This window comes from Chiloscyllium plagiosum, unplaced genomic scaffold (genome assembly GCF_037043375.1).
Source record: "Chiloscyllium plagiosum isolate Xiang-an unplaced genomic scaffold, Cpla_swu_hap1 HiC_scaffold_1, whole genome shotgun sequence".
NCBI classification, from domain to species: domain Eukaryota; kingdom Metazoa; phylum Chordata; class Chondrichthyes; order Orectolobiformes; family Hemiscylliidae; genus Chiloscyllium; species Chiloscyllium plagiosum.
In genome coordinates, this window is record NW_028270139.1 from 157,673,582 (window position 1) to 157,694,039 (window position 20,458).

The following is a 20,458-nucleotide window of genomic DNA, read 5'->3' on the forward strand; positions in this document are numbered from 1 at the left end:
AGTAAGGACTGCAGATGCTGAAGATTAGAGTCAAGATTAGAATGGTGCTGGAAAAGCACAGCAGACCAGGTAGCATCCAAGGAGCAGGAAAATCGACAGTTCAGGGGTCTTTCCTGATGAAGGGCTCCTGCCCGAAACGTCGATTTTTCCTGCTCCTCGGATGCTGTCTGACCTGCTATGCTTTTTCAGCACCACTCTAATCTTGCAAGTTTGATATTCCTACCTAGGAGAGGCTGTACCTATCATAGGGGGAATTCAGTGAATGTTCACTGGGCTGATACTGAGGATGGCAGGACTGTCGTATGAGGACGTGTTGGTTCAACTGGGCTAGTATTACTGGAGTTTAGAAGGATGAGAGGGGATCTAATTAACTTAAATAAAATTCTAACAGGGCTAGATGGACAATGCAAGGAGGATGTTTCCCCGCTGGTTGGGAAACCTGGGTGGCACAGTGGTTAGCACTGTTGCCTCACAGCGCCAGAGACCCGGGTTCAATTCCCGCCTCAGGCGACTGACTGTGTGGGTTTCCTCCGGGAGATCCGGTTTCCTCCCACACTCCAAAAATGTGCAGGTTAGGTGAATTGGCCATGCTAAATTGCCCGTAGTGAAGGGGTGAAATGTAGGTTGCGCTTCGGCAGGTTGGTGTGGACTTGTTGGGCCGAAGGACCTGTTTCCACACTAAGTAATCTAAAAAAAGCCAGGGTCACAGTCGAATGATATAAGGTAGGCAATTTATAAAGGCTAAAACATTTCTTAACTCAGAGGGTAGTCAGCCTAATGAATTTCCTATCACAGAAGGCTAGGGAGGCCTAATCACTGAATATATAAAAAAGAGACTGATAAATGTTTAGATATTAAACGCATCAATGGTGTGGATAAGAAGTGGGAATGTGGCTTTTCAGGTAGAGGATTATATTCTCAATGGGCGGAATGTCATTCTCCTGTTCCTAGTTACTATGTTGAAGGCGCATTGTAGGAGTTTAATGAGACAGCAGTAGATAGAAGCAAAAACAAAGACGATTTAAAGACATAAGGTGTGTAGTTTCAAAACAGTGGTTTTCAAGGAAGCTGTTATGGAGCTGGTGAAGTTGAGAATTCCAGAATGTAAAGCCTTAAGCAGTTGAGGTCATGGCTGCCAGTGGTCAAGATAGACATGTTCAAAAGGTCAGAATTAGAGAATCCCTAATATCCCAGAAGTCTCACAACTGAAGAGGGTCTGTTTTAATTCATTTACAGGATGTGGGTATTCCTGCGTGTTCTGTTTGTGCCTTTCAAAAGGTGGTGAACTGTTACCTTTATTGCATATGAGTGACTTGCCAGACCATTTCAACAGGCAATTAAGAGCACGTTGCTGTGGGTCTGAAATCGCGTGTATGCCAGACCATCACAGGATGGTGGATTTCCATCCTGATTTGTTTTATTCGAATATACTTGCATGTTTAACCTAAGACTAGATTTTAATTCCACATTTGTTAACAGAATTTAAATTACCCAGCACCTTTGATGAGGTTTAAACTTTTATACATGAACAGTTCAGCTAAGTCTCTGAAGTACTAATCTATTCAAATAAGAACTCTGCGGCCAATACCATCTCCGAGATAGAGGGTGAGGTCATTCACTGTGGGTAGAAGGCAACCTAATTAATATTCCTATTAAATCCTCTCATAATGAAGGCTGTGATGTGCTCCTATAGGAAGGAGCACCAACAAAGAATTTCTCAAAATGAAATACACACTCCATTTCCAGTTCCAGTCATCGTGGCCGAGGATGTGATTTTTCTTTCTCAATGTTCAATTGGCCTTAAAGTGACCTCAGCTAGCCCCTTTAGGAAATGTCAGTTTCAATCTTAAGGTCATATTGTCACAGATGGTAGCTATTTAGCCCATCCAGTCTGTGCCAGCCCTCTTCAGAGTGATTGAATCTATCCCATTCCTCTGCCGTATCCTTGCAGACCTGCAAATACACTTCCCTCAGGATGCAATGCAATTTCCTTTTGAAATGGTACATCAACTCATTACCAATGCGGGCATGGAACTATGTTCCAGCAAAGGAAGAGCGGAAGCAAGGGGAGGGCTGGAGGTCAAGAAGGGAGCACAAAGAGAGCAGAAACACGGAGGGGAGAACAGGAGGTCAAGAAGAGAGAACAGAAGCATGAAGAGAGCAGGAGGTCAAAAAGGGAGCACAAAGAGAGCTGGAGCACGGGGAGGAGAGCAGAAGGTCACAAAGAGGAAGAGCAGGAGGACAAGAAGGGAGAGCATGAAGAGCGCAGGAGCACAGGGAGAGTAGGAAAAGGGGGAGAACTGGAAGTCAAGAAGAGAGAACAGAAGCATGGAGGGAACAGGAGTGAGGGGAGAGTAGGAGGTCAAGAAGAGATAACGGGAGAAGGGAGAGTAGGGGAAAAAGTGTGTGGAGAGAGCAAAGATCTTGCATGTCATTTGCCCTTTCTCAAATGGTTATAACTGTTGGCCTGACATTGTTTCAAAGAGGAATGCCAGTTTTCTTGCTGGAGTCTTGGTGATTAGTTATTCCTCGAACTAGATTGGCGTAATAATAGAAAGTTTTGGAAGAATTGTGCCAATCTGGAAGTATCTGTGGAGGAGAAACAGTGAACATTTCAGGACAATGCTGATGAAAGGTCAGTGAGTTGAATTGTTAACTCTATTTCTGTCTTCACTGATACTACCACACTGCTGAATATATCCATAGTATTTACTTTGTCTCATCAAACACACATCATTGCTGATTGTTAATCTTGCTATGTGGAAATTGGCTGCTGGACATTACATTCATGATTGCATTTCAATAGTGACGCCTTTGACAAATACCTGTTTGGCTGTGAGGCATAGAATCATGGAATATAGCGGCAGGAGTAGGCCATTCAGTCCTTCAAACCTGTTCTACCATTCAATATGGTCACAGATGATCATCTAACTCCTAACCCTGCTGTACCCACTTTCTCCCCATTCCCATTGATCCCTTTAGCCCTTGGAACTGTATCTAACCCCTCCTTGAAAACATTCAGGACTCTGACCTTAACGGCTTTCTGTGACAGAGGATCCCACAGCTCATCAGTCTCTCTTTATCTTCAGCCTTACTGGCTTACCCTGTATCTTTAGATACCCCTGGATCTGGACTCCCTGAGTATCAGGAACATCCTTCCTGCATCTACATTATAAAGTCCTATGAGATCTTTAGAAGTTCTTTTTTAGGTTCTACAAGATCCCCACCCTCACCATATTGTAAACTCCAGTTAATATAGTCCTAAGCAATCCAGTCCCTCGTTATTCGTCAATCTGCCACCTCAGGAATTAGTCTGGTCACATTTTGGGGTGGCCTTAGGTTGCAAGGGCGCTATGTAAATTCAAGTTGTTTCTTTCCTTCTGTATGTGCATGTGTGAAAGTGAATTCTTCCCCAGTGGGAATGTTCATGGTGAACGATGGCTGTAATGCAGTTATGTATTGACCACATTGCTTCTCGCAAGCTGCTCCTATCCATTGTCTGGCAAGCGGGCATTAAGCATAGGCCTCTAATGAAACTGCACTCCATTAGCACTGCTCGAACAGATCGCTCTCTGCCAGAAATGAATTGTGTGTCCTTCCCCCCCATCGTGTTCCCTGAGATCATCCTCATTCCATTAACTGCCATTTACTCCTCCTCAAAGCAGTCAAATCATATCAGGCAGCAATGATTAGCTCTGCTCCACTCGCTCTGTCCAGCATTAGATTCGATTCCTCTGCTCAACTGGTAGCTGCATTAACTCCAGTAAATAGAATTTGGAGCCTTGAGTGAAAACCTTTCTTCAGACAACAACCACCCCCCCCCCCCCCCCCAAACACACACACACACCCGCCCACCCTGCTTCACTTTAGGTCCAAACTGTTCTCCTGGGAACTGACTGGAATGACTAGTATCAAGGCTTGGCTACCTGAGCTACAGAGCCTGGGATCTGGGAGATGTGCAAACAGCTGGCCAGCAAGGGGTAGAACAGTGGAAAACTGAAGCTTTGTTTGCAACTTGATATTTCCCCCTGAGATTAAATGACTGGCAGGAATGTTATGATCAATGTTTGCATCAAATTCCCAACTTGCAGGAAGACTGTTTCAATTCTCATTAGAAACGTAGAAAATAGGGACAGGAATAGGGCTTTCGGGTCCGCACCATTCCATATGGCCAAGCATCCAGTTCAGTACTTTGCTCCCATTTTCCCTTTGATCCCTTTAGCCCCAAGAACTGTAACTAACTATTTTGTGAAAATATTTAATGTTTTGGGCTCAACCACTTTCTGTGGTGGAAAATTCCATGGACTCACCACTCACTCGAGGAAATTTCTCCTCATTTAGTGTTAGACTGTAAACCCTGATTCTCGATTTCCCAGTCAAAGTGAACACTCCTCCTGTGTTTACCTGTCTATTCTTGTTAGAATTTTAAAGGTTTCTGTACAATTCTGCTCACCCCCATCCCCCATTTTTCTAAATCCACTGAATGCAATCCTAACCAATCCAAACTCACTTCTTGCATCAGTCCTGCCATCCCAGGAATCAGTCTGGCAAACCTTCATTGCATCCTTCCTCAGATAAGGAGACCAAAACTGCAGGTGTGGTCTCACCAAGGTCTGTGCAATTGCAGCAAGACACCCGTGCTCCTGTACTCGAATCTTCTCTCTCTAAGACCGCAAGAAATAGAAACGGGGGTAGGCCATTCAGCCTCTCAAGCCTGCTCTGCCCTATTCAATGGGATCATGATTGATCAAATGTTCCTCACTTTCCTACCCGTACCCTGTAACCCTTGACTGATTAAGAATCTGTTTATCTCAGCCTTATACATAAGGACTCTGTCCCCACAGCTCTCTGTGGCAAGGAATTCCAAAGACTCCCTACCCTCTTGAGAGAATAAATTCCTCATCGTAGTCATAAATTGTCCCCCCCGCCCCACTAATTCTGAGATTGTGCCGTCTGGTTCTAGATGCTCTTGTGAGGTGAAACATCCTCTTGGCATTTGTCCTGTCAAGCCCCTAAGAAGCCAAAATGTTTTATTGAGACCACCTCTCAATCTTCTGAATTCCAGTGCGTAGAGTCCCAACCTGTTTAGCCTTGCTAATAAGCCAATCCCTCCAGGCCAAGCATCATCCTACTGAACCTTTTCTGAACTGCCTCCAATGAAATGATATCTTTCCTTAAATAAGAGAACCAAACAGCTCGCAGTATTCCAGATGTGGTCTCACCAGCACCTTGTACAGCTGCATTAAGACTTCCTTACTATTATACTCCAATTCCGTTGAAGTAAGAGCCAACATTCCATTAATCTTCCTGATTACCTGCTGCACCTGTGTGTTAGCTTGCTGTGTTTTGTGCACAAGTGCCCCCCTAAGTCCCTTTGTGTTGCAGATTTCTGCGGCTTTTCTCCACTTAAACCATATTATTTTCTTTTGTTCTCTCTTCCGAAATAAACAACTTTTTTTCATTTCCACTCATTCAATTTACCAGAATTTTGGCCACTTACACAACATAGAACAATACAGCGCAAAACAGGTCCTTCATCCCTCAATGTTGCGCCGACCCGTGAACTATTCTCAGCTCGTCCCCCTACACTATCTAATCATCGTCCATGTGCTTATCCAAGAATTTCTTAAATCTCTCTAATGTGGCTGAGTTAACTACATTGGCAGGTAGGGTATTCCAGGCCCTTACCACTCTCTGAGTACCTATCGATATCTCTCTGTTAACTTTTTGTATCCTACCCAGAACCTGCCTTTCCACCTACTTTAGTGTTGTCTGCAAATTTGACTACAGTATATTCACTTCTACTCTCCAAATCATTAATGTATAGTATAAAGCAACTGCAGTCACGGCAGTGATTCCTGTGAAACGGCAGTGATTCCTGTGAAACTCCACTGACCATGGGTTACCGACCTGAAAAAGATTTGTTTGTGCACATTCATTGTTTCCTGCCCACTAGCCAATTATCTATCCAAGCCTATGTACTATCTCCAATACCATGGGCTCTGAGGGTCCACATGCCATTTACCTTCTTCACCGCCTGCATAGTTACTTTCAGTGACTGGTGTACTATCAGACTGGTTAACACTACTAAAATAGAGGAGAAACAAATTTGGCATGATCACATTCAATGTCTTGTAGATAGTAGTTTTTTGTCATAATGCATGGGATTGAAGAGAAAGAGTCAGTGACTTTCACAATGTCAGCGCAGTTGGATCTTGAAGATGGCACAGTGCCTCAGTGGTTAGCACTGCTGCCTCACAGCGTTTGGGGCCAGTGTTCAATTCCAGCCTGGGGCGACTGTGTGGAGTTTGCACATTCTCCCCATGTCTGCATGAGTTCCCTTCGGGTGTTCCGGTTTCCTCCCACAATCCGAGAAGTGCAGGTTAGTTGAATTGGCTGTGCTAAATTGTCCATTTTGTTCAGGGATGTGTAGGTTAGATGCAGTGGTTAGGGGTAAATGTAGAGTAATAGGGTAGGGGAATGGGTCTGGGTGGATTACTCTTTGGAGGGTCGGTGTGGACTTGCTGGGCCAAATAGCCTGTTTCCACACCGTAGGGATTCTACAAATAAACTTTGCATGTATCAGGTTGGCCTCTGAGGAAATTCAAAGCCACTTTACACTCATTCACAACTTCTCAGATATTGAAGCAGCCCATGTTTAAATGGAGCAAGTCCCAGCCAATATCCAGGTTGGGTTCATAAGTGACATGTAACACGGCACTGCATGAATACCCAACAGTGACCATCTCCAACAAGAGACAATTTGACCATCACCCCTTGTTCAATGGCATTACTATCACACAATACCCACCATCAACAACTTAGGTGTTAGCATTGATCAGAAATTGAACTGGACTAACCATATAAATACAATGACGACAAGAACAGGTCAGAATTCTGCAGCAAGTTGTTCACCTCCTGACTCCCTGTCCACCAACTGCAAGTCAGGAATGTGATGGAATACTCCCTGCTTGACTGGATGAGTGCAGTTCCAACAACACTCAAGAAGCTTGACGTCAGTCAGGAGAAAGTCTGTTTGATTGGCGCCACATTCAGAAACATCCACTTAGTGGGTGGCACGGTGGCTAGCACTGCTGTCTCACAGCACCAGAGACCCGGGTTCAATTCCTGCCTCGGGCAACTGTCTGTGTGGAGTTTGCGCATTCTCACTGTGTCTGTGTGGGTTTCCTCCCACAATCCAATGATGTGCAGGTTAGGTGAATAGCCATGCTAAACTGCCCATAGTGTTAGGTGAAGGGGCAAATGTAGGGGAATGGGTCTGGGTGGGTTGCTCTTTGGAGGATTGGTGTGGACTTGTTGGGCTGAAGGGCCTGTTTCCACACTGTAAGTAATCTAAATCTCCTCCAGTGATGCTCCACAAGGTTCCTCAGACAGCACCTTCCAAACTCAATCCTCCAAGATTGAGGATGACCTGCTGTTCCAGTCGGGTTCGACGGTTTCTGAGGCGGCCGATAAGTCTCATCTGCACTAAAGGGAGCTAAATGACACAAATCTGCAATGAGCTATTTCTGCAAATTAGTTCACTCTTAATAAGAACACAGTGCGCTGGATGGAGAAATGCAAGCACTGTTCCAGTACGTAATGCCATCTCCCACCAGCACTTCACTGGAAGATTTGCCAAACTAATTCCTGGGGTGGTGAAGAGATTAAATAAACTGGGCCTGTAAAATCTGATGTTTAGAAGAATAAGGAATGACCTCAATCAGACTCCATCCCGAACTGAAATGTAGGTGAATCTGCACCAAAAGAACAGCAACGGTTAAAAAAAAAAGGCAGCTCACCACCATCTTTTCAAGGGATTGGCAATCAATACTGGCCAGCCAGTAATGACCACGTCCCACAACTGAATTTTAAAAATCCCAAATCCCATATGAAGTACTTTTGAAGTTCATCACTGTTACAGTCTAGAGAAATGCAGCAATTTGTACAAAACAAGCTCCTACAAGCAATAAATGAGCGAAATTATGAGTTAATCTGTTTTGGAGGAATTTGGTTGAGGGGGTGAATCTTGGTGTGAGGCATATTTGGCGAAAGTGAGGACTGCAGATGCTGGAGATTAGAGTCAAGATCAGAATGCTGCTGGAAATGCACGGCAGGTCAGACAACATATTTGTTGAGTACTGAACTGGAAAGTCAGGTTAGAGATTGTGCTTTGTTCCATGTGGTGGACAAACCCCACAACCTCATAATGGAATGTTGCGGGTGTTACCAACTGAGCCAAGGCTGACTCAGGCTGAGTGTGTTTGACATGGCCTTGATGGTTCATTGGCTCCATCCTGTGGCTCAGTCAGTATGTGCAGTCCTCCGTTTTGCTGCTCCTCACCACAGTAGCCCAATCCACCAGCTCCATGTGAAACTCACTCAGGTAGTCCATTAGAGGAGCCATCACTGTTGAACAAAGCTCAAGAACTTTGACACTACCCATGAGGAAGCAGCCTGATTGGTTAGCATCACATCCACAAACGCTTCAGGCTCTCTGCCTTTATTCCTGATGAAGGGCTTTTGCCCGAAACGTCGATTTTACTGCTCCTCGGATGCTGCCTGAACTGCTGTGCTCTTCCAGCACCACTAATCCAGTATCTGGTTTCCAGCATCTGCAGTCATTGTTTTTAACCTACCACAAATATTCACTCCCTACCTCTGGGTCATTAGGGCTGAGAGAAACCCTGGAAACTATCGAGTGAAGCTAAGAATCAGGGTTAGGCCTCAGGAGAAGCCATGGGAGCTGCTAAGGCTCGAAAGAAGCTGCTGGGGGCTAAGGAGGGAGTGAAAGGTTGTTGGCTTGGTGTTGCTTTTTTTATATTCACTTGTGGGAAGTGGGTGTCGCTGGCTGGGCCCAGCATTTATTGCCCATCCCTTGTTGCCCCTTGAGAAGGTAGTGGTGAGCTACCACCTTGAACCGCTGCAGTCCACCTCTGTAGGTAGATCCGCAGTACCCTTTGGGAGGGAATCATGTTCTGTGGTTCTGTGAATGTGGTGGAATCATTTCTGGTGGAATTTTTCTAGCGCCTCTTAGTGCCACTGCGCTACAGGACTGTGATGACAACAACAACTTTGTTGAGCTGTGGTAGTTTTTTTTGTCAAACACACCCCACTGTATTTTACAGAAGGCTGAATTCGCGCAACTGGTCCAGTGCTGGATCACCTCACCTCACTGAATATTTGGGGTGGCACGGTGGCTCAGTGGTTAGCACTGTTGCCTCACAGCGCCAGGGACCCAGGTTCGATTCTAACCTCGGGCAACTGTCTGTTTGGAGTTTGCATATTCTCCTCGTGTCTGCGTGGGTTTCCTCCAGGTGCTCCGGTTTCCTCCCACAGTCCAAAGATGTGCAGGTCAGCTGAATTGCCCATGCTAAATTGCCCATAGTGTTAGGTGCATTAGTCAGAGGGAAATGGGTCTGGGTGGGTGACTCTTCGGAGGGTCGGCGTGGACTTGTTGGGCCGAAGGGCCTGTTTCCACACTGTAGGGGAATCTAATCTATATATCAGCTGCGGCTCAGTTGATAGCACACCCACCTCTGAACCGCACACTCCAGGATTCAAGATTCTCCTCTGGGGCTTGAGTGCACTAAGACCAGGGCTGACCATCCAGTGCAGAACGAAAGGAGTGCAGTGCTGCCTCTTGGATCAGATGTTAAACTAAGCCCAGCTGGCTGCCCAAGTAAATTTAAAAGATTCTGTGGCATTATTTTGAAATAGAACTGGAGAGTTATCTCTGATTTCCAGACCACTATTTATCCCCCCAATCAAAATCACAAATATCCATTGATCAACCTGTTCAGGGATGTTCATATGCACCTCTGGAGGAGGGCAGGAGTTGAACCCATGCCTCCTAGATAAGGGGTAATGACACTACTACTGCACCATTGAGCCCCTAATTGGTGGCCATTATCACATTGTTTGCCTGTGCTGATCACCATGCCCTGATTAAACTGAAAAAGAAACCTTTGGCCCTTATTCTATCTGTATCGCTCTATTCCACCCTATTCATGAACCCATTCATGATGTCCCCTAAATGTCGCCAATGTGCCTGCTTCTCCCACCTCTTCTGGCAGTGCATTCCAGGCCCCTACCACTCTCTGTGTGATAAACTGTCAAGTTTACCCATATTCTGTTCCACTTTGATCAATCTTCTTTTCCTCTTTTGCTGAATTCTAGGCTGCTCCCAGTCCTCAGGCTTGCTGCTGTTTCTGGCAACTTTACAGCTCTCCTCTTTGGATCTTGTACTATCCCTAAATCATTTTGTAAAACATGATTGAGCCACCTTCCCTGTTCTGCTTTGCAAAAATAAAAATAAATAAGTTATAATTCATGCATATGTTCCATCAATATTAATCATTGCCTTTCCAATGACAACCCTTTTTGGTAATATTCCACAATCCATCATTATACCTCACACTCACATTGTTCCCTTTAATAAGATTCACGACTATAAGTCCAGCTTCACTTATTTCATTTTCCATCTTAATGAAAATGATCTATCATTTTATGATTGCTCTTCCCAAATTAACCCCACACAAGATTGATAATTGATCATTTCTCATTGCGCAGTACCCAATCTAGGGAAGCTCATGTAATGATCTAAAAAAATTGCCACATGTATATTGCAGGGAATCTTCCTCCACAGTATAATTGCTAGTTTATCCAATCTGCAGGTAGATTAAAGTCACTCATGATTTTGGTTGTGCCATTATTGCATGTGTCTTGAATCTCCTATGTAATGTTTTCCTTTACTTCTCAGCTACTGGTTGGGAGTGTATAGCCAGCCCCCATCAATGTTTTCTGCCCTTTAGTGTTCCTTATTTCCAACCAGAGAGATCCTACATCATGATTTTCCTGTTAATATCCTTCCTCACTATTTTGTTGATTTTGTTTCCCTTTACTTGGTATTCTCATGCCATCTTCCAGATGCAATTATCAAATCAATGCCCCGCTTGCGATCTCAGTGAAGATGGATCCCATCCCACTAGTTTGAAGAAAACTGGAGTTCTCCCAGATGTCCTGCCCAACATTTAACCCTTAAATAACACCAATTAAAAAGACCAGATCACGAATTTAGAAGCTGTTCACAAGAGCTTTCTATGCACAGTTTGGCTGCCATGTGTCTCCAGACCATAAGATCAAAGGAGCAGATATAGACCATTCAGCCCCTCGAAAATACTCCACCATTCCATGAGATCATAGCTGATCTGTGGCCATATTTGCCTTTGGACGACATCCCTTAATATCTTTGCTTAACAAAAGCTACCTATCTTAGATTTAAAATTAACAATTGACCCAACATTACTGCCGTTTATGAAAGAGAGTTCCAAATCTCTCCAATCCTTTGGGTGTACTGTTCCAAAGCCAATAGCTCCTTCCTAACGTGTAGTGCTCAGATCTGCTCACTGTATTCCAAGTGGAGTCTAACTAGGGGTTTTGTATAACTGCAGTATAACTTCCAGTCTTCTAGATATAAAGACCAGCATACATCAAAAGGTATAGGAATAGATTCAGGCCATTCAGCCCATCAAGTCTGCTTCACCTGTCAATGACATCATGGCTCATCTGATAATTCCACAACTCTGCTTTCCTGCCTTTTCCCTATAATCTTTTATTCCCTTCCAGATTAAAAATCTGTGTATCTCAGCGTTGAATAAGCTTAATGCCCCAGCCTTGATCATCCTCTGTGTTTTAAAAACTTAATGGATTTACAACCCTTTGAGGGAAGAAATTCCTCTTTATTTCTGTCGTAAATGTATGACCCCTTTTTTCTGAGATTATGCCCTCTGGTCTTAGACTCTCCCACAGGTGGGAAACAACCAGTCCACATCTACCCTGACAAGTTCTGTAAGAGTCTTGTATGTTTCAACAAGGTCACCTCTCATTCTTATAAATTCCAACGAGTACAGGCCTAATCTGCTCAATCTTTCATCATAAAGCACACTTGGGAACATTCTAGTGAACATTCTCTGGATTTCCTCGAATGACGGTATATGTTTTCCTTAGACAAGGAGCCCAACTGTCCTTTTGTAAACATGGGGAGATTTTGGTAAAACTGTATAAAGCACTAATCAAGCCACAACTGGAATACTGAGAACAGTTTTGGTTCCCTTACTGAGGAGACACACCCTGGCATTGTAGGGAGTCCCTCCATTGTAACAGTGACTGCAAAAAAAAAACATGGTTAGCTGTAAAGTGCCAAGATTCAGAAAGACACTATTTCCTGCTTCTTTATTACTGCAATTACCACATTATTTTTTTTTAAAAACATTATGAAGTAAACAGAAAAACAAAATGGCTGACTCAGGAAGCCCCAGCACTGAACTGTATATTTTTTCAATGCAGTTTTTTTTAATATAAAAATATATCTCCACATCTATCACTCAGCGGAGTTGTGCTCTCTATTAAATTATACATTTTTAGCTCATCCTTTCCACACATCCCAGGGGCATCTGTTTTTATTAGGCCTCGTCTCAGTTTCCCTGCTTTGTAAAAATCCATTAGGTCCTTTCTGTCTCTTTATATATATATATTTTTTCCATATATGAGATCGCTTTCTTGTGTTCTGCTGTGCACTGGGAAAACAAGATCATTTAATAAGCTGATCAGAGGATGATAGAAAAACGGAAGGCGTTGAGATTTCAGCCAGGGAAACAGGATTAGCGCACAGTCAACTTGGAGCCGAGTAAATGGCTATTATTTTATAACCACGTTTGGGTGGAAGTAATGGCAGGAGCTAATTCAAAGCAGAGGATGTTAAAAGCAATGAAATTTTATTAGTTTTTGAATGCACTATGTATTATGGCCAATCTGAACAGGGGCAGCAGCACCAGACTCAGGACAGGACCTTGGCTGAGAAGCCAATCCAGATGGTTGGATGAATGCCAGCTGCTGAACACAGGGTGATCTCTCTCCTTGCAACAGAAGGAGGTTTTGTTAACTCCTCAGAGGCCACACGAGATCAGGACTCATCGTTAGTGTGGGACAACCCAGTTCTGCCATTAATCACTGGGAAAAGTGGAACTGCTCCATTGGGGCGGGCTTCATATGGACAGTGCTGGTATTGGTATCCTGGCAAATCAACTCAAAGAGACTGCTTGGAAAGGGTAACACTGGGTAGTGTTAATGAATCTCACAAGCTGGAAAACAGCACCTCATTTTCCATTTGGGAATTCTGGAGCTTTCTGGACTCAACATTGAGTTGGACAATTTTAGGGCTTGAAGTACTTTCTCCCATATCCTTACCCCAACACCCACACCTTGTTATCATGTGGTCTGCTGTTACACAGAACCCACTGTTAGCCACTAATTGTCCCCATTAGCAGCCTTTAATTGTCCCAGCCTGACCATTATCCACTCCTTTGTCTGACCAACTGCTCCCGTCTATCTTAGAGTCATAGAGATGTACAGCATGGAAACAGACCCTTAAGTTCAACCTGTCCATGATGACCAGATATCCCAACCCAATCTAGTCCCACCTTACCAGTACCCCGGCCCATATCCCTCCAAACCCTTCCTATTCATATACCCATCCAAATGCCTTTTAAATGTTGCAATTGTACCAGCCTCCGCCACTTCCTCTGGGAACTCATTCCATACACGTACCACCCTCTGTGTGAAAAAGTTGTCCCTTAGGTCCCTTTCATATCTTTCCCCTCTCACCCTGAACTTATGCCCTCTAGTTCTGGACTCCCCACCCCAGGGAAAAGACTTTGCCTATTTATCCTATACATGCCTCTCATGATTTTGTAAACCTCTATAAGGTCACCCCTCAACCTCTGACACTCCAGGGAAAACAGCCCCAGCCTGTTCAGCCTCTCTCCATAGCTCAGTTGAGCTGTATCCCCACCTGTTGTTGACTCCTTAACCCCTTCCCCCACCCTATTTTCTGCATAAAAATAATTTTCCTGCCAACCATCGGTTTTGAAAGAAGGGTCGCTGAGCCCGCAATATTAACTCAGATCTCTCTTCACAGATGCTGCCAGGCCTGCTGAACTTTTCCAGCAACTTCTGTTTTTGTTTTACTCCTTATCACATACCTCTTTGCTGGTCTGTCGGCTGAGTATTGCTTTGGGTGGCTTGGTTCCAAGTCTTGGTTTATAATGTGAAGTGTCTTGGGGCACTTCTTTGCATCAAATGTGCGATATCATTCTGAGCTACTGTCATTACAAGTACAGTATCAATATGTTGATAATTTCACCTGCTTCATTCTGTCAGGCAGAGATTAACACCAAAACTGCACAGGCTCCTTTTTTGGTTTTCCTGACCCCCTCCTTGCCTTCAACAGGACTTTCCACTCTTGTTTTGATCATTTTGTGTGATAATTACAAAACGCTGAGCTTTCTAGCCTATTTGCAGTGAAAGACACTCATTGAAGATGAAATTAGCAATGGGCTAGGAATAACTGTGTTTGACCATTAGTGAGACTGCACCAGAATGTGATGTACAGTTTTGGTCATGTTACTGAAGGAGAGACAAGTTTGCATTGGAATCAGTTCAGAGAAAGTTTATTAGACTGATTCCTGTTTTCATAGAATCCCTTCAGTGGAAAGCAGACCATTTGGCCCATTGAGTCCACGCCGACCCTCCGAAGAGCATCTCAGCCAGACACACCCCACTTCTGTAACCCTGTATTTTCCATGGCTAATCCACCAAGCCTGCACATTCCTGGACACTATGGACAATCCACCTAACCTGCACATCTTTGGACTTTTGGAGGAAACCGGAGAACCCGGAGGAAACCCACGCAGATAAGGGGAGAATGTGCAAAACTCCACACAGTGAGTCGCCTGAGGCTGGAATCGAACCTGGGTCCCTCGCGCCGTGAGGCAGCAGTGCTAACAACTGGGTGACTGTAGCACCAAAAGGGTCACACGTCTTTGGAATTCTCTTCTTTGCCAAGCTGTGGAGGCTGGGTCATTGAGTAGTTGGTGTAGGTAATTTGGTGCAGATTCGATGTGCCAAAGGGCCTTTTCCGTGCTGCATGAATCGAACACTAAACACGAGATAAATACATTTTTGATCATCAGGGGAGTTAATGTTACTCGGTGACTGACTGGGCGATGGAAGTAAGACCCAAATCAGATCAGCTCTTATTGACTTACGGGGCAGACTTGAGGAGCCAAATGACCTGCTCCTGTTCCTTCTGTTCTTCTGTTCCATGACAATACAAACCTTTTGCTTTTGCTTTGGTGTTTGTTGGCACTCGAGACTGACACAGCCACTCCTGTGACTATGACTTGGTTGTAAATGTAAGATCTTGTCAATATTTTCCAAGTGAATGGAACATAATAACATGGTTGGCATTTGACACTCTGCCAGTTTATTACCAGTCTATTTTGCACTGCAGACATACCAGAATTAGGTCTCAACTCCTAAAAAAAACTCCCTCTCTAAGCTATGGGTGTTTCCATTAAGCTTAATATATCCTCTCGTGACCTTCTAATGTTCATCTTGTTCAGTCATAAATCCTACCAATGTAGACAAAAAAACTATTAGTTCTAAAGCTAAGACTCTAAAACTATTTTAGAATTAATCACCATGGCTATAGAAATGCAGACACATTAATTATCAATTCCAGGCACACAGAAAACCCACATGTTACTAACTGAGAAACCAAAAACTAAAATGTACAATAAATGATATTTTAAGAGGATATAAATTGCACAGTGTACATCACATGCTCCAATAGTTTTTAGTGTTTCAGAATAGTTTACAGAATAGTTGGATGCTTTTTAAAGTTTGCATGCAGTACTCTGACTATAATATGATGGAAATCATGGCAGTAGATATTTCCTTTTATTCACTTGTGAGATAAGGGCATTGCTTGATAGCCAGCAGTTCTTGCCTATCCCTAGTTGCTCTTGAGAAGTTGGTGGTGAGCTGTCATCTTGAACTGCTCTCGTCCGTATGCTGTACATAGACCCACATTCCATTAGGGTTGGAATTCCAGGACTTTGACCCAGCAACAGTGAAGGAACAGTGATATATTTCCAAGTCAGAATGATGGTAGCTTGCAGGTGGTGGTGTTTTCATGTATCTGCTGCCCTTGTTCTTCTCGATGGAAATGGTCATGGGTTTAGAAGGTGCTGTCTAATGATCTTTGATGAATTTCTGCAGTGGATCTTGTAAATGGTACACACTGCTGCTACTGAGCGTCGGTGGTGGAGGGAGTGGATGCTTGTGGGTATGATGCCAATCAAGCAGGCTGCTTTGTCCTGGATGGTGTCAAGCTTCTTGAGTGTTGTTGGAGCTGCTCCCATCCAGGAAATTGGGGAATGTTCCATCACACTCCTGATTTGTGCCTTGTAGATGGTGGACAGGCTTTGAGGAGCCAGGAGGTGCATTACTTGCTGCAGTATTCCTAGCTTCTGACCTGCTGTTTTAGCCATAGTGTTTATGTGGTGAGTCCAGTTGAATTTCTAGTCAATGATAACTCCGAGGATGTTGATAGTGGGGGATTCAGTAATGGTAATACCATTGAATGCCAAGGGGTGGTGGTTAGATTGTCTCATAATGGTCATAGCCTGGCACTTATGTGGCACAAATGTTACTTGCTACTCAACAGCCCAAGCCTGGCTATTGTCCAGATCTTGTTGCATTTGAACATGGACTGCTTCAGTATCTGAAGAGTTGCAAATGGTGCTGAACATTATGCAATCATTGGTGAACATCCCCACTTCTGACCTTATGATGGAGGGAAGGTCATTGATGAAGAAGCTGAAGATGGTCAGACCGAGGACAATACCCTGAGGAACTCCTGCAGAGATGTCCTGGAGCTGAGATGCCTGACTTCCAACAACCATCACCATCTTCCTATGTGCCAGCTATGACTCTAACCAGCAGAGAGTTTGTCCCCGATACCTATCAATTCCAGTTTTGCTAGGTCTCCTTGATGCCACACATGGTTGATTGCAGCCTTGATGCAGCCTGGCTGTCCCTCTCCCCTCCCCTCTGGAGTTCAGCTCTTTTGTCCATGTTTGAACCAAGGCTGTAATGAGGTCAGGAGCTGAGTGGCCCTGGCGGAACCCAACCTGAGCGTCACTGAGCAGGTTATTGCTGAACAGGTGCTGCTTGATAGCACAGTTGATGACACTTTCCATCACTTTATGATGGGGCGGTAACTGGCTGGGTTGGATTTGTCCTGCTTTTTATGTGCAGGATGTACCTGGGCAACTTTCCACATTGTCGGGTAGGTGCCAGTGTTGTAACTGTACTGGAACAGCTTGACTAGGGGAGCGGCAAGTTCTGGAAAACTTCAGTACTATTGCTGGAATGTTGTCAGGGCCCATAGCCTTTACAGTATTTAGTGTCTCCAAGTATTTATTATTATCACATGGAGAGAATCGAATTGGCTGAAGGCTGATATCTGTAATGCTGGTGACTACTGGAGGAGGCCGAGCTGTGTCATCCATTTGGTATTTCTGGCTGAAGCCTGCTGAAAAAGCTTCAGCCTTATCTTTCACACGGATGTGCTGGACTCTTCCATCTTTGAGGAGGGAATATTTGTGGAGCCTCCTCCTCCAGTGAGTTGTTTAATCATCCACCACCATTCACGACTGGATGTGGCAGGACTGTAGAGCTTAGATCTGTTGGTCGTGGGATCGCTTAGCTCTGCCTGTCACTTGCTGCTTATGCTGTTTGGCATGTATGTAGTCCTATTTGGTGGCTTCACCTGGTTGGCATCTCACTTTCAGGTATGTATGGTGCTGCTCCTGGCATGCCCTCCTGCACCCTCCATTGAACCAGGGTTGATTCCCAGGCTTGATGGTAATGGTTGAGTGGGGGATATGCCGGGCCGTGAGGTTACAGATTGTGCTGGAGTACAACTCTGCTGCTGTTGATGACCCATAGCGTCTCATGGATGTCCAATCTTGAGTTGCTAAATCAGCTCGAAGTCTGTTCCATTTAGCATAGTGATAGTGCCGCACAACACGATGAAGGTAGGAGTTCGTCTCCACAAGGATTGTGTGGTGGTCAGTCTTACCGATACTGTCATGGACAAATGCATCTGCAGCTGGCAGAATGGTAAGGATGAGGTCGAGTCTGTTTTTCCCTCTTATTGGTTGCTTCACCACCTGCCACAGACCCAGCCTAGCAGCTGTGTCCTTTAGGACCCAACCAGCTCAATCCATAATACTGCTGCTGCCGAACCACTCTTGGTGGTGGACATTGAAATCCCCCACTCAAAGTACATTTTGTGCCCCTGGCTCCACTCAGTGCTTCCTCTAAGCGTTATTCAACATGGAGGAGTACTGATTCATCAGCTGAAGGAGAATGATATGTAGTAATCAGCAGGAGGTTTCCTTGCCCGTGTTTAACCTGAAGCCATGAGACTTCATGGGGTTGGAGTCAATGTCAATATACTCCCTCCTGACAGTATACCACTCTGCTGGGACAGTCATATCCAGGGATGTTAATGGGGGTGTCTGGGGCATCGCCTGTAAGTATGATTCCGTGAGTATGACTATGTCAGGCTGTTGCTTGCCTAGTTTGTGAGACAGGGAGAAAGTGAGCACTACAGATGCTGGAGATCATGGTCGAAGGGTATGGTGCTAGAAAAGCACAGCCGGTCAGGCAGCATCCGAGGAGCAGGAGAACTGACATTTTGAGCATGAGCTCTTCATCAGGAATGTTTTTAGTCTGGGAGACAGCTCTCCCACCTTTAGCACTAACTCTCCGATGTTAGTTTGCAAGTCTGTTTCTGCTGTTCTCTTTTCCTGTTTCCTAGGTTGATGCTAGGTGATCCGTCCGGTTACAATTCTTTGAGACTTTATAGTGATTGATACAACTGAATGGCTTGCTAGGCTATTTCAGAGAGCAATTGAGAGTCAACCACATTGCTGTGGGACTGGAATCACATGTAGGCCAGACCAGGTGAGGATGGCAGATTTCCTCCCCTGAAGGACATTAGTGAACCAGATGGGTTTTTCTGACAATTGACAATAATGTCAGTAAATTCTTAATTGCAGATTTTTTAAAAATAGAATTCAAATTTCACCATCTTCTGTGGCAGAATTCAAACTTGGGTCCCCAGAACATTAGCTGAGTATCTGGATTAATAATCTAGTGATAATACCACTAGGACATCCCCTACTCCTGTATATAACTATTGTACCCTCTAAGCTGCATGGTTACAATAGGTCCTATACACACACTGACCAACAAACTAATGTATTGGCTTCTGCTTCTTATGACCTTGGAGGTCAAGGAGAACAGTGTTGACCATGACCTTTGTGTTGAGCTTAAGGTTTTTGTCATCAAACATATTGCTGTTCAGACAGCACCAAAGGCTGGACTGTTCCACTGGATGTGATGCTGAATTTTACCACTGGATTCTGCCCTAAGAGGAGAGTCCCATAATATAAGAATTGGTCGATCTCATCCAGTGGCTTTTAACTTACAGCAGGAATGAAGTTGATGTGACGGGGCAAGGCAGAAGAGGGAGCTCTAGAGATTGCAGAAGCTGTAGATTGAAGAAGGGAGGGTTAGCCATAAGACCATAAGACACAGGAGCAGAAATTAGGCCATTCAGCCCATCGAGTCTGCTCCACCATTCAATCTTGGCTGATAAGTTTCTCAACCCCATTTTCCCACTTTCTCCCTGTAACCCTTGATCTCCTTGACAATCAATAACCTATCTACATTAGTGACCTGGCCTCCACAGCCTTCTGTGGCAATGCATTCCATAGATTCATTATTCTCTGGCTGAAGAAATTTCTCCTTATCTCCGTTCTAAAAGGTCTTCCCTTTACTCTAAGGCTATGCTCTTGGGTCCTAGTCTCTCATACCAATGGAAACATCTTCCCAATATCCACTCACCAGGCCATTCAGTATTCTGTATGTTTCAATTAGATCCACCCTCATCCTTCTAAACACCAACTATTAACCCAGAGTCCTCATACGTTAAGCTTTTCATTCCTGGAACCATTCTCGTGAAGCTTCTCTGAACATGCAGCAGGGCCAGTACATCCTTCCTAAGATATAGAACATAGAACATTACAGCGCAACCTGTCATACCAATCTGAAGCCCATCTAACCTACACTATTCCATGTACGTCCATATGCTTGTCCAATGACGACTTAAATGTACTTAAAGTTGGCAAGTCTACTACTGTTGCCCCATATGGGGCCCAAACCTGAGCGCAATACTCCACATGTGGTCTGACCAGGGCCTTATAGAGCCTTTGAAGTACATCTCAGCGTTTATATTCAAGGCCTTCCTAAGTACTGACTCAACCCACAAGTTTATCTTTCAAGGAGGATGGGTTGTCTGCTTGCAGCCTAGGTGCAACCAAGCCTTGGGAAGGTATGAAAATCCAGATTAGGAATTTAAAAACTTCGTTTCAGGACTGATGTGCAGTAATAGTAATAATAGGAACAAAAGTGCACTGACTTTGTCTATTTCCCATTCTCAAAAAATACCCTGAAGTCATCTTTAGCCAAACAAATATGA